Below are 14,716 nucleotides of genomic sequence, written 5' to 3'. Positions count from 1 at the left end.
GACATATCAATATAAGATCGGCTTGAAATAATGGCATTCCGATCTAAGTAGGTTATTCTTCTCGTTATGGTATGATTTGAAGGTGGATGTCATAGATATTACATGACAATATCTGTATAAAGGGCCCGTGAGCTTTATTATTATGGCTTTAATAAATAGTTTGATTAGTTGTCACATGAGTAGGGTAGTGGTCATGAATTGGTAACATGCCGTCTTGATCAACTTAAAACAGAATGAATGTTATTTAGATGACACTGTTTTTGTTTTCTTGTTTTTTGTTTTAATTTTAATTTTATCAAATTGAAACTTTATTAGATAAATTTCAACTGTACAATTAAAAACATCAACAAGACATCTAAAATACTAATTCCAAGGGAGCAACAAACTAACACGCTAAAAACAAAACTAATACGGACAAAATCCGCACTAAAACCACTAGCCCATATCACCACAATTAACCAGAAACCTAAATAAAGCTTACAAATCCAACATAATCAAAACCTTAAAACAACCCACGAGTCTAGAACTTTAGATGACACTGTTTGATTGAAGTTATAACTCTAAGTATTTCATTAATAACATTGATAAACCAAATCTTAACATACCCCTATATAATTCCATAAACATATATGCATAAGCACCAAGGCTAGTGTATCAAACGCTGCGTTGCGTGTTCCTTTTAGGACCCCTTTGATAAATCAAGTAGCTTTTTTTTTTTTTTTTCCCCTCTCTCCTTTTTCTTTATTCCCCATTATTCAACTTGTATGTAACATAAGTGCTTTTTCTTTACTTCAAAAGTTGTGACAAATTAGGTCTTAACATCCTTTATCCCCACCATTATTCTCATATTGTGGCCACATTAAGTACTAACTACATATTATCTTCAATGGTCTTCACCGTCTTTTGCCCACTTGTCAATTCTATTTCCACTTTTCAGTCTTTTAATTGCATTTTTTCTCTTATAGCTTGACCAAATACATAATCTGCCAAATTGGCTTTTGCTTAATTTCCACGTAAAGCAGATACTTGAGCCTCCATATAACCATTATAAAACGAAGGGCTGCGGTTGCTTTTCCCACTAGCTACTTCTAAAAAAGTTGTATCTACTGATTTGTGCCATGATTTATGCTCAGTGCCCTGGTCTAACAATGTTCAGATGTTCTTGAAGTTAGCAAATAACGACAATTCATATGTATGGACGCAGTCCCTAGGCCCCCTCATTTAAGTGATATGTCATTTTTTTATTTCATTTCATGTGCTTAGCTTAGATTTCACATTTTAGCATTCTTATTACTTTAAACTATTTATATGCGATGAAAAATTCAGATTTAGTTTTGGTTATATCTATGAGATTGGCCATGTTCCGATCACTAGTGAGGAGTGAGATAGAGAGTGCACAATATCCGTGTCAGAAAAGTTTTTCTCATTTTATTACCGTGTAAGCTGACTCTAGCATTTTCCTTATTATCAGTAGCACACACCTACTAAAAAAATACTTGTGTAACTACATTCCGATTTTTCGTAACTTATTGTCTGCTAAAAGATACAAATTGACGGCATATTTTGTCAGCAGATTAGGACATAAAATGATAGAACAAATATCAGGGCCACCTGTGTCTATAAAATATCAGGGCTAGAAGATGCACTGAGCAGAAAGAGTGTCTGGATTTAAGGATCTGCAGAGAAGTTGGACTTAATGGAAGGTGGTCAGTTAAGGTGGTCAATGTTGTGTGTCTAAATAACATTACTCTACTTCTTAAGTGTGAGCAATTAGCAATATCATTTTTTCCCAAATGCATAGAACATAATGTTAGTTACAAAGAATTCTTGAACAAGAGAGGTCAAACGCAATATAACAGCTGAAGAACTCTTTGAATATCACCCTAATCACAACTTCCCAGAAAAGCAAAGATATACATCCATAACTTTATACAGTAATGCACTACAATATATTGAGCAGCAGTAACAAAGATTATCAGGTTACTCACAGTCACCTTTATGAGCACCCTCCCATGTCTTGGCTCCAGATGAAGAGCATAAACTTACATTTTTGGGGACAGATAAGGAGTTTGTAATCCCATTTCTTTGGCTATTTAGTCTAAGATTGTTTCTGACAAAAACAAGATGCTCCACTATGTCCACTCCAAATCTGCTGGCCGTTTCTTGACATGGAAACTCATACTCTTGCCATATCTCTCAAAACTTTTACAGTTAGTGTCTGTAAGTTAGGTGTTTCAAATCCAAAGTTCTCCCATCATGCAACTGGGTCCATTTCATCCCTACAATCCACAACATCTTCAATCTCCGAAGGAGCCCTCCAGTCGCCAGTAAGAGTTGAGCTGCTCTCTAAGCACCCGCCGGTCTGCACTTTCATATTCATATCTATCTAGGGTGGCTTTCCAACCTCTCATTACAGTTTTATCTCTAGTTTGACCTCTCCCAAAATATCGAGGGTTCAATATGTAACCAGCAGCATGAAGTGGAGAAAATAATGCATCCCGTCTGTTCTCTATTAGCTCTTCCAACTGACTCAATGTGCCATTATCAACATCCTTACTTTTCACAGCTTCAAGAGCCTGCACCCCCCAATCACAAACATCTCCCATGACAAGTTTGTCAACATCAAGCGAAGCAATCTTACAAATGGCTCAAATAATAGATGAGCATTGCTCCAGAAATCATCCCCTAAAATTGTAGCTTCAACACTTGAAATCTCGTCTGGTATATTTATCTTCCATTGCTTCCACCTCTCACTGACAACCAACTCTTGACGCGGTTTCTTTAGTTCAAAAATCCTCTGAACTATGCAGAAGGAAGGTGAAAACTTCGCAGAAAGTGGACCAAAGCTCCCTTCAGATTTTGATTGAACCTACAAGGAGTAAAGTGCTGATATGCCATAATGCATTGCTCAATTTCCTTAGCACATAAGACAACAGGTTTTAAGAAGTCCATTTCAGCTATTTCTTCCATCTACGCGGCGATCTTTTCCAGCGACTTCTCTCGACTACCTCCTATTACGACGGCGACTCCACCTAAATTTGTGTTCAGTGCTCTCCAACCTGAGAACAAACTGGAATCAGTGGGAACGAAGCGGATTCGAACTACGGAGCCAGATCCCAACTCGTCTGGTGATATGGCGACTGATGTGGGCTTCGGCTCTCCTCCCCCTGTAACCTTGAATTTTAGGGATTCGGTCTTGAAACAAGGTGGACATGGCTCTACCCGAACTGGGCTTGGGGGGATGGCGGATGATAAATTCACGATTGAGGCTGATGACTTTATTGTCTCAGAAGGTGAAAAGGGACCGAGCATCAGATTTTCTGAACAGGTTAAAGAGCGCCTCTACAGCCCTTGGCGAACCTCAATCATCATCAAGCTGATGGGTAAGGCTCACACTTACAATTTTGTTCTTGCCAGGCTGCAGCATAGATGGGGTATGATTAAGGGCCCTTGGAAACTAATTGATTTAGAGAATGGATTCTTTATTGTGAGATTTGTGCTTGAAGAGGATATGAAAGCTATACTGTGCGGTGGCCCTTGGGTTATTGCTGGCCAATACCTGGTTATGCAGCGCTGGAAGCCTGGGTTTGATCCCCTTGTGGAGCAAGTGACAAGGATGACCGTTTGGGTCCGGATTATTGGTCTCCACGTTGAATGGTTCCGCCCTGAAGCCATGCTACGCATTGGAGATTTACTGGGCACCACATTCAAGGTTGACTCCAATACTGTTGCCCAGGTTCGAGGGAAATATGCCCGAGTGTGTGTGGAGATTGATCTTACCCAACCCCTACAAGCCTTCGTGCAGGTGGAGGATAACTGGTATGGTTTGGAATATGAAGGCATCCACTTGGTGTGCTTTGCCTGTGGGTGCTATGGCCACAACAGAAACGTTTGCCCCTCAGTGATTAAAAAACCGCATACTGAGAATGTTCAGAATACCACCCAACCCATGGATGAAGGGACACCGAGCGCCTCTCCCCTCCCTGTCAATAAGGCCAGCACTGATGCCATGCCTCAGGATGACCCCCACGAGTCTTCAGGTACTTTAATAGGACCTTGGAGCCTGGTCCAGAATAGGAAGGGTAAAAAGCCCTTTAAGGCAAATGCTGACCTGAAGGCCAAGATGCTTGCCCCCAAGCTTAAGGAGCCTAATGTTGACCGTGGTGCTTCCCCTGCTGGATCAAGATTTGAAGCCTTGGATAATGATAAAAACAGAGTTGATTCTCATGCTGCTATTGGGAATGTTGTTGTTGAGGAGGTGTCCCAAATACAAACTGAGACAAATGCTGGGCCTGCTAAACCTTCCAAGGCTAAGGGTCGGTCTAAGTTGAAAGGTAAAGCTCGCCAAGCCCTAGGAGATATCTCAAACGATGGTGTTGTTGATAAGCCCCAGATGGGTATTGAAAATAATATATCTTGTGCCTCCACTACCAAAGTTGGCCCCGAGTCCCGTTCTGAACCTAAAAGGAAACTTAAAGGTGCCGCGGCTGGTAAATCTTCGGGCTTCCAAGTTAGAAGTATTGACTTCCATGAAGCCACCCTGGGAGACGTTGTGGCAAGCTTGAAATCTAAGCTCCCCAACGCTGGTAAATCTCCGCCTCCTATTTTAGCTGGGGTTGAGCCGCCTGATCCTGGTCCGACTGAAGATAAGTTGGAGGATATCCCAGGAGATAAGATGGATGATGACCATGGAGAAAACTCTGCCCCTCAGATTACTATTAATTTGGATGCTGCTAGACTGAAAAAAGCTATGCTAGATGTTAAGAATGGAGTTGTTGGTGCTGCTTCTACTTTGGTAGAAGTGCTGAACGCTTCCAGTCAGTGAGGTTTTTCCTCAGGTTCTTGCTGCCACCTTCCTTCCCCATCATCATGATTATGGTCTGGAATGTAAGAGGCGCAGGGAGTACAAATTTCCCTGGTATTATGAAAGATCTAGTTAAAATTCACAAGATTGATATTCTTTTTCATTTTGGAGCCTAGAATTAGTGGCAACACTGCCCTCAATGTTATTAAGAAGCTTGGGTTTTCGAAATTCCATGTTGTTGATGCTAATGGATTTTCAGGGGGTATTTGGATGCTCTGGAATGAGCATGTCTCCTGTGTTGATATTGTTGCCTATTCTAGGCAGTCTATAACAGCTCTCATTAAAATGAACCATATTGATTGGCTTTTTACGGCAGTCTATGCGCACCCTTGCCCTGGCATCCGTAAAAATCTTTGGAGTTATTTAGATGGGATTGCTTCGGCCACTAACCTCCCTTGGATGATTGCTGGTGACTTCAATGAGTTGGTTGACAATTCTGAAAAATGTGGTGGTAATCCCATTTCTCATGGGAGTGGCCTTGTGGATTGGATTGATAGAAACAATTTGATTGATCTTGGTTTTATTGGTGCTCAGTTTACTTGGTGCAGGAAAAATGAGAATGGTGTCCTCACTTGGGAAAGATTGGATCGCGGTCTGTCCAACATTAACTGGAGACATCAATTTCCCGAGGCCTTTGTCAGACACCTCCCTAGAGTCAAGTCTGACCATTGCCCCCTACTCATTAGCCTCCAGTCTGCTCACCTCCCCTGTGCTACTGCCAAACCTTTCAGGTTCCAAGCCATGTGGCTCCTGCACCCTACCTTTCGCAGCTTTGTGGTTGATAAATGGGCTAACTTTACTGGAAGTATCCTCCAAAAAACTCAAGCCCTTTCCTATGCTCTCACTACTTGGAACATGGAAGTGTTTGGGAGTTTATTTCGAAACAAGAAGAAGCTGCTGGCTCGAATTGGCGGGATTCAAAAAGCCCTCTGCAGAAGACACTCCCCTTTTCTGGCTGACTTGGAAAAAGAGCTCACCAATGAATACCAAGCCTTGCTTGACCAAGAAGAACTTTTTTGGTTACAGAAGTCAAGGAACACTTGGCTTAAAGAAGGGGACCGTAATACCAAGTTTTTCCACCTGTCTACCATTATTCGCAGAAGAAGGAACAAGCTGGAGGGCCTCACTAATGCTCAAGGTACGTGGACTAACGATAAAAATGAAATGGAGTCTATCATTGTCAACTACTTCAAGAATCTCTTTGCTGCCCAAACGATGAGATACTCTAATGCTGATCTCCCCAGCTTTTTCCTAGCTTGGAGAACTCTGAGTTGACGACCCTCAATTGTGACGTTAATCCTCAAATCATTAAGGATTGTTTGTTCAGTATTGGCAATCTTAAAGCTCCAGGCCCGGATGGATACCCTGCTAAGTTCTACCATGATTTTTGGGATCTTTGTCAGGGAACCTTTGTTGAGTTAGTTGCTGGTTGTTTCTGCTCTGCAAGCATCCCGGATGATCTTAATGACACGCTGATTACCCTTGTTCCTAAAGTGGCTAGTCCTAGCTCTGTTGCCCAGTTAAGGCCTATCAGCCTTTGCAATACGTTGTACAAAGTGGTGTCTAAGATCATTGTTCAGAAGCTCAGGCCTCTCATGCAAAAGATTGTCAGTCCTGCGCAAGCTAGCTTCATCCCTGGCAGGCAGATTGTTGACAACATTATCGTTGCCCAAGAGGTCCTTCATAAATTCAGAAATTCTAAAGGCAAGAAGGGGTTCATTGCTTGGAAAATTGACCTCTCCAAAGCCTATGACAGGATTAACTGGGATTTCATCTATGATGTGCTATGGGAAATTGGTATTAGAGGCAAACTCCTGGTTCTTATCATGCAGTGCATCAAGTCGGTCAGATACCAAGTCATTCTCAATGGTGAGCTTACTGGAAGGTTCTCTCCGAATGCTGGGATCAGACAAGGTGACCCCCTCTCCCCTTACATTTTTGTCCTATGTATGGAAAAACTTTCCCATATTATCATTGATCATATCTCCTCTGGAACCTGGAAACCTGTTAAGGTTGCTAGAAATGGCCCTGCTATATCCCACCTTTTCTTTGCCGATGACCTCATTTTATTCGGGGAAGCCTCTATCCCCCAAGCTAAGCTTATGAAGCATTGCTTGGACCTCTTTTGTGGTGCCTCGGGTCAGCAAGTCAGCTTTGAGAAATCTAGAATCTGTTGTTCCCCTAATACTGAACCTGGAATTGCTGCTTCTATAGCCAATATTTGCGGGTCTCCCCTCACGGATTGCCTTGGGAATTATCTTGGTGTTCCCTTGATCCAATCTAGAATTACCAAGGATACTTACTTTGGGATTGTTGACAAAGTGCAGCGCAGATTAGCCTCCTGGAAGAGCCACACTTTATCTATGGCAGGAAGACTCACTTACTTGCAAGCTGTCACCTCTGCTATTCCAATCTATACGATGTAATCGGTTGAGCTTCCTATATCTACTTGTAACCAGCTTGATAAGATTAACAGGGATTTCTTGTGGGGTTATACCGGTGACCAAACTAAAATCCACCTTGTCAACTGGGACACTGTTTGCCATCCTAAGAGCTGTGGTGGGCTAGGTCTAAAAAAGACCCATTTTATGAACCAGGCCCTTCTTGCCAAGACTGGTTGGAAACTTATTCAAAATAAGCAGGGCCTTTGGTCCCAAGTTCTCAATGGCAAGTACCTAAAAGACCAAAGTTTGCTTGCTGCGCCTAATCTTAAATTCCTAAATTGCTCTAGTACTTGGCGAGGTATTCTTTTTGGGACTCAACTCGCCTCCAAAGGTCTTAAATGGAGAGTTGGGAATGGTGACAATATCTTGTTTTGGAAGGATAATTGGGCTGGCTGTGGTCCTCTGGAGAACTTCACCACAGTCCCCCTTACTGCTGATATGCTGGATTGGACCGTGAGTGATTTTCTCACGGAGCAAGGTTGGAACACAGACTGGCTTATGGGCTGCCTCCCCTTGCATGTGGTGCAAAAAATTCATTGCATTTTTGCAGGGTTTAATCACACTGAGGCGGACTCTTGTATATGGCAGCTCACCTCCAATGGTGAATTTTCTGTGAAAACGGCTTACCTCTCCTTGTTTACTGAGGAGACCAACTATACTTGGAATTGGGATATGATTTGGAAGCTGCAGGTCCCCCCCAAGATCAAAACCTTTCTCTGGCTGTTGATTCAGGGTAAGCTCCTAACCAATGTCCAACGTGTGAGAAGAAACTTAGCTTCCAACTCCAACTGCCCTTGCTGCAACGGCTCCATGGAGTCCTTGGATCATCTCTTTCGCAGGTGCAGGCATGCGACTAAAATGTGGAACTCCATTGGCATTCCCAATCAAGTTGCTCACTCCTTCTCTATGGATTTTAAGGACTGGCTCTTCACCAATATTAAAGCTAGTTTCAGCTGCATGCAGGGTATCCCTTGGTCCTCCCTGTTTTTGGCTGCCCTATGGTTCTGCTGGAAATGGCGCTGTAAGAAAGTTTTTGATCTCAACTTCTCTCCTCCTCCCTGGCCCCACATTCCGATCATCCATTTCTCCCGTGAATGGCTGGTGGCTAACAGATCCAGGAACTCCAAGCTTCCTAAACATGTTCTTAAACTTCATTGGTCTCCTCCCTGTGCTGGCTGGTTTAAGATTAACGTGGATGGCAGTTGTATGGGTGAGTTGGGCGCTATTAGTGCTGGTGGCATCATAAGGAACGATGCTGGTGTTTGGGTCAAGGGATTTGTTACGAAGCTGGGATGTGGCAGTATCCTAGAAGCGGAGCTTTGGGGAGTCTTCAGAGGCCTGCTCCTCACGTGGAACGAAGGTATCCGAAGAATTCAGATGGAATGTGACTCCCTCACTGCTGTCTCTCTTATTAATGGAGAAACTGGAACTAACCACCCCCTTTCTAGCATCATCCATTGCTGCAAAGACTTGCTCTTGCGTGACTGGGAGTGCACCATCTATCACATCTATAGAGAGCAAAACTCTGCTGCGGACCATATGGCTCACTTGGGTCAAAATTCCAGTTTGGGTTTTCATGTTATTGATCTTCCTCCTCCTTCTATTGTTAGCCTCTTGGCTAATGACTCTTCTAGGGGAACCACTGCGAGGCTTGTCCCAGTGTAGTTCTCCTTTGTGTTTTTGTCGGGCTTAGGCCCTCCTTGTAACCAAAAAAAAAAAAAAGTGCTGATATGCCATAATGCATTGCTCAATTTCCTTAGCACATAAGACAACAGGTTTTAAGAAGTCCATTTCAGCTATTTCTTCCATCTACTTGCATATAAAGTGTGAAGTGCAAGGAGACCAAAATATATGAGGAAACTTTGACAACATAATGGAATCAGATAATTTGCCAGCATTGCCTAGATGAGAGATTATCTTAAGCACATTGCTGGGCCCAACTTCCATAACAGTATCATCAATAACACTTACAAATACGTTGTCTGCTCCATCAGTATCACCTATGTCTACTGCTTTCAAAAACATAAGTCATCTCAGATTAGAGATGAATATATTAATGTGGAAGCAGCCTAGCATGCTAAGCAACCAAAACACAATATTGTGCATCCGGTGTGAGGGCAGGACTCCCTAAGTAGAGCCAAAGATTTCTCTATCCTTCCCTTCTCTCTAATTAAGAAAGAATCAAAAAGCTCATCTATTGAGAGGGGTTCATACCCAGGGCTAAAAGGAGCAATTGTCTTTGCCCTGTCATGATAATCTAGCTACTATTTAATCTATATCTTCTTTAGTGACACAAAGACTTGGTCGTAAAGTCTTAATGCGCTTTATAGGCTTTGTGTTGGAAATATGAGTGCTATATAAAATAAATAAATAAACACTATAAACAAAACAGATTTCACAATAGCAGAATTGAATTAAAAGAATCTTAATTGAGTCGAGGCAAGTGTTGAACACTCTGACCTTAAGACGAATTACCACAACGGTGCTTATGGTTCACTAGCGTTCGCCTCCCAGGATACAACGACTCCCCTCCTTGTGAAAGAAGCACTGCAATTCAGAAGGAACTTGGAACCAAATTATGTAGGAACCTCTCTTTATGAAAACTCTAATGCTTTCTATATGTGAAAGTCTGTATGTAGAGAATTAAACTGAATGAATAAAATTGCAGGAGGATTGCTCTATTTATAGATGATGAAATATCATTTCTAAAAAGGTATCTCAATATGAAAAGGCAAACAATGCATCCCTTGGTTTGAAGAGTTGTCACCCCTCATGTGAAGATGTCTTTAACCCAAGAGTCATGTCTTTAACCCAAAGAATTTTATTAATTTCCATTCAAATAGGAAAATTAAATTTAGTTAATATTAAATTTTCCAACAATCCCCCACATGAATGGAAATTGACTTAACAACATGCAAACAAAAAATAAAGACACTAGAGAGAGTCCCTATTAGAAGAATACTGCATTTGGACAGGTAGCTTTTGGCCTTGAACCTTCCATAGCGGAATACTATCGGATTTACTTGGCTAATCAGTGAATGTGATGTCTTGAACTGTTCAGCCGTTTGTGTAAACCCAGACAATAGCACTCACACAATACCCTTCTAAACATATTTGGTTCGATCGGTTATGCTCATTTTGTCCCTGAGCGATTCCTGGTATTCGTGAGAGCTTTAGAGAATTCAAGCCTTAAAAAATTCTCATAAAAAAGGCCTCATTTCACACTCACATAGGTGACTTCCTATTAAGAGTATCCTGCACTACCCCACTCGGATTTCCAAGCTATAGGAATTATTAAAATCAAAGATTACCCTAAAACATGCTACAGGCAGCACTGTTTCATCATAGGATATGGGTAGGAGATGTAATCTCGGCAGTGCGACTACTTAGTCATCCATAATTTGGTTGTCCCTTTTGAACCTAGATCTTGGGATCTCTAGTCAGCTAGGTTGGGTATCCACTATGGAGACTTTAAATATTTAGGCTTTTACTCCCATTCTCCTCAATGATCAAACTAACTATCTAGTCTTACCTTTAAATATTGGATCCACTAGGTTGACTATGAACTGATGGTGTGCACATTCCATCTTACGAAATTATATTCATTCGAGACTAGTTGTTTTAAAGAAAAATCCTCCATGTGTTTTGTTGGGACTTACTAAGTAATTTGCCAACTCTTCAGTGGACTTCCCTCACATTTAAGGTATTTGTAGGGTCTTCAACCTTTTTATACCTTAAAATAAACATTACTCGTCTCTTTTAAAAAGCAAATTACTTTTCCATTCTTACACAAATATGAGATTACAAAGATAGTTAAGCCACCCCCACAATTCTCTTACAATTGTGGTTGCTACTAAACTACCAATGAAATTTCATACCTTAAGAACTTTGCATATTACGTCTAGTGCAATTTTGCAATAGACCTCCACATTTTCGGATTCTCATCATTTGTGTAATTTTGTTACACATATGAATATCCTTTAGGAAATTTCGAAGCCACTTTACTCATCATTTCCTTGTAATGGAAATTTTCCCTTTCATACAGACCATTGTAGTTTGAAGCCTCATAATTAGAAACTTATTTCTACAAAATAGGGCTTTATCCCCACATTTCAATTGTTGTCTTTGTAGGACAGAGAAATATACCATGTTTCTGGTCATTTCAACACTACTTCTCTTCTTGGAAGTATTCGTCAATTGTGTTTGTCAAATATAGATAATACACTGACATGTTTTCCCTCTTTAGGAAAATTTGCAAAACCACATATTCACAATCTTTCTATATGCAATCCAATATATCAATTGCATATCTCGATGTCAACCCAATGGTTCATATACATACGTTTATATAAGTAACTAGAAACAAGCACTATATGCCTCTTAATGTATTTGATTTGCAGAATCCATGCATCATTTATGAATGCAAAATTTATATGAACAGCCAGAAGCCCAACAAATGGATTTAACAGCCTATGACCGTTAGAAACTGAAAATCAAATTTCTAGTTGGATCACGTCCATACACAATGGCTTCATTTTATATAGACAGGAAATGGTCCAACATGCATACATAATTTTTAGATTGTAAAAAAATTTCAACCCACTTGATTCAAGGCATGGCTATCTCAATTTGACCATGAATTTACCAACTTAATTGAAATAGATGCAACGGTTAACAAAACAAACAATTAACTTGTTCAACGAGATGTGACCACATGCCCTCATCCTCAAAGTCAATTTGAAAGTTATATCAATTGTGCTATTATGTATACTGAATATACATCATTTCGCGTAACACACAGATTATATATATATAGCAATAACATAGATTAATTCGTCTTAAGATTGTTGGAAATATGAGTGCTAAATTGCTATAAAATAAATAAATAAACATTACAAACAAAACAGATTTTCACAATAGCATAATTGAATTAAAAGAACATTAATTGACTCGAGGCAAGTGTTGGACACTCTGACCTTAAGACGAATTACGCCCCACAACAGTACTTATGGTTCACTAGCATTCGCCTCCCAGGATACAACGACTCCCCTCCTTGTGAAAGAAGCACTGCAATTCACAAGGAACTTTGAACCAAATTATGTAGGAACCTCTCTTTATGAAAACTCTAATGTTTTCTATATGTGAAAGTCTGTATGTAAAGAATAAACTGAATGAATAAAACTATAGGAGGATTGCTCTATTTATAGATGATGAAATACCCTTTCTAAAAAGGTATCTCAATCTGAAAAGGCAAACAATGCATCCCTTGGTCTGAAGAGTTGTCACCCCAAACAATGCATCCCTTGATTTGAAGAGTTGTCACCCCTCATGTGAAGATGTCTTTAACCCAAGAGTCATGTCTTTAACCCAAAGAATTTTATTAATTTCCATTCAAATAGGAAAAATTAAATTTAGTTAATACTAAATTTTCCAACACTGTGCACATCCAGAAGTTCTTTTTCTTCTTACGAGCTAGGCGCTCATCCTCTAAGGTGTGAAAGGTTTCTCTTAAAGACCTATCTATTGTTGGGTAGCTTTTCACCCCAACACCGGAGAACTCAAGTAGGTGTGCTCTAACTCGAGAACAGGATCCATTATAACGTAGGTTACAGTGGTTGCATTTCCACTTTTTGGTACCACTTCCTTTATCAAACCTACCAAACACAGTAACATGCTTCCAACCCCACTTATCACATTCTGATGGCATATTTCAAGCCTGGTTAGCGACTACTGTATAACACTTGTCACCAGAAAGGAGCAGAACAAATATACTAGATCAACATGGTGAAATGGTATACTTGGAGCTAAAGGATTCACTCCTTCTTGCAATTTATGAAAGACATAACAATACCATAATGATAAAGGTCATACTGATTATTTGACTAAAACAACTTACCACTGTCCCTGATCTCCTAGATGATGGCCGTTGAAGATTTTAAACCATATGGTTATATATATATATATATTCTTCAAGATCCAATATTCAAAAGTATTATCTTCTGGAACTTAATAATCCACACTTCCAACATTGAAATGAACCATTGTCTGGAACTCCTCTCATAACTAGTCACTATGCTTGAGGTTAGTAAGCATGTCATCTGGTAAGCATGTGGTTTCCAATTTTTGTTCAAACAGTATGTTTTTGCTTGCAATATGCTTGGGTAGATTATTTAAATATTATTGAAACACATGTTTTGGTCAAATTCAGAAAAATAGGTTCTTCATTTATTGCAGTGATGTGGGTTAATTAATTAAGATTTTACTCAAGCAAAACAGTGCACATACACATCTAATGCGTACAATTCTATTTAGGCATAGCCCAGAGCTTATGCCAGCCCCAAAAAATAAAGGGCATGTTAGAGATGAGTAAGCCCAACAAATGAGAGCCAAAAAGGTCTTTTGCAAGGTACTCGACTGGTATTTTTGGGCTTTCCATCTTTGCTCTGTTTAATTTTTTGAACACAATGGATGAATCGTTTTATGGTGAGGGTGCCATATATAAACTATGGATGTAGACCTTTATATTAGCCACACATGATTCATCTGGATAGTAACTTCACTTAAGTTTAATGAAATAATCATGTGGCTAATATGAAAGTCCACATGAAGGGTCCACATATGACACCCTCACTATAAAATTACGCCACAATGAACATTATCTTTTATTCTTGGCATTGGATCCAACCTCTATTTTAATAATTTTAATATAAAATAAAATGTGAACGAATATTTCATTTTTATTGGTTACAATTCAATTTCTTTCTATATAAAAGGGGCATCAATATTTATTTCTCATAGGGCCTCCTAGTTCTTAGGACCGACTGTGCTCTTGTCAGCATGTATTAATTAGAGTAATGTGCAAAAAATCTTAAGAGAGAAATCTATTTCCTTTATATTTGCTGTGTCAAATGTAGAGGAAATAGGTTATTTGTAGTCCCCAAAACCTATCTCTAAAAATCATTTCTTTTCGCTAAATACTAGCAAACCTTCACAACCAATACATAAGTTACGTACATGAGAAAGAAATAAAAAACCCTCAGGAACTTAGCTTCAACCGTCGACCCCTTTTGGGGGGTAGCCTCCTTCCCCACTCCTCTCCTCCCATCTCCCCTCTACTTCTCTACCCTTTTCCCTCCTCTCCCTCCTCATTCCTCCCTTCTCTCTTGGGGTTGTTTACTAGTTTTTTGGCTGGATTTTCCACTTGGTTGCGCTGGTGATTTCGTTGGCGATTTTTGTGGTTTTGTTGTCCTTGGAATCTTTGGTGAGTTGGGTGTTTACATGTAAGACTCGAGAGCTTAGTAAGAAGCAAGATCGATGAACAATCTCACATCGCTCGGGGAGGGAAAGCTGAATTTTCGTATAAGAGAAGTTGCCATCTCAAGATAGGATAAGCTTGAGCCCAAAAATA

At 40.1% G+C, this 14,716-nt stretch overlaps 1 pseudogene; it reads right to left on the bottom strand.

The window, feature by feature from the left end:
* On the bottom strand, window positions 1,981-13,015 carry LOC18774494 (annotated as a pseudogene).

Source organism: Prunus persica, chromosome G6, assembly GCF_000346465.2.
Source record: "Prunus persica cultivar Lovell chromosome G6, Prunus_persica_NCBIv2, whole genome shotgun sequence".
In the NCBI taxonomy this organism is placed as follows: domain Eukaryota; kingdom Viridiplantae; phylum Streptophyta; class Magnoliopsida; order Rosales; family Rosaceae; genus Prunus; species Prunus persica.
Note: the sequence above shows the minus strand (reverse complement) of the source record. Positions and strands in the feature narration are given on the sequence as shown.